Here is a 412-nt window from a genome sequence, read left to right as displayed (position 1 = left end):
AGGTTATTCCCATATGGTGTTCTGTAAGCAATTATCAGTCAATGCCTGTACTGAGTAAAATAATAGCCAATTTCTCCCGTTAAGCACCAGCTTTAAAACAAACACATATTTCATCAGAGTTACACCAAGTCTAATTTGCGTGATTATCCATTAATATAATCAGCATCGCAATATTTTAATCAAATTTGCTGCCTTTTCCGTCACAGCCGTTCCCCCTTTCATTGAGCGTCAGTGATGCCATTAACAAAGCGGCTAATTGGCATCGGTAATCATAAACAATGCTACTGCTGCTGTTGTTCGCCGGTAATGTTTAATGTGCCGTGAACATTTATTTCTCTTAGCTAATCTTACTCTTCAATCGCATATTACTAAAACAGCTTTTATCATGATATCCTGCATTGATTGGATTTTG

Source organism: Penaeus monodon, chromosome 15, assembly GCF_015228065.2.
Source record: "Penaeus monodon isolate SGIC_2016 chromosome 15, NSTDA_Pmon_1, whole genome shotgun sequence".
Taxonomy (NCBI): domain Eukaryota; kingdom Metazoa; phylum Arthropoda; class Malacostraca; order Decapoda; family Penaeidae; genus Penaeus; species Penaeus monodon.
The sequence above is the reverse complement of the archived record's forward strand: the minus strand, read 5'-3'. Positions refer to the sequence as shown.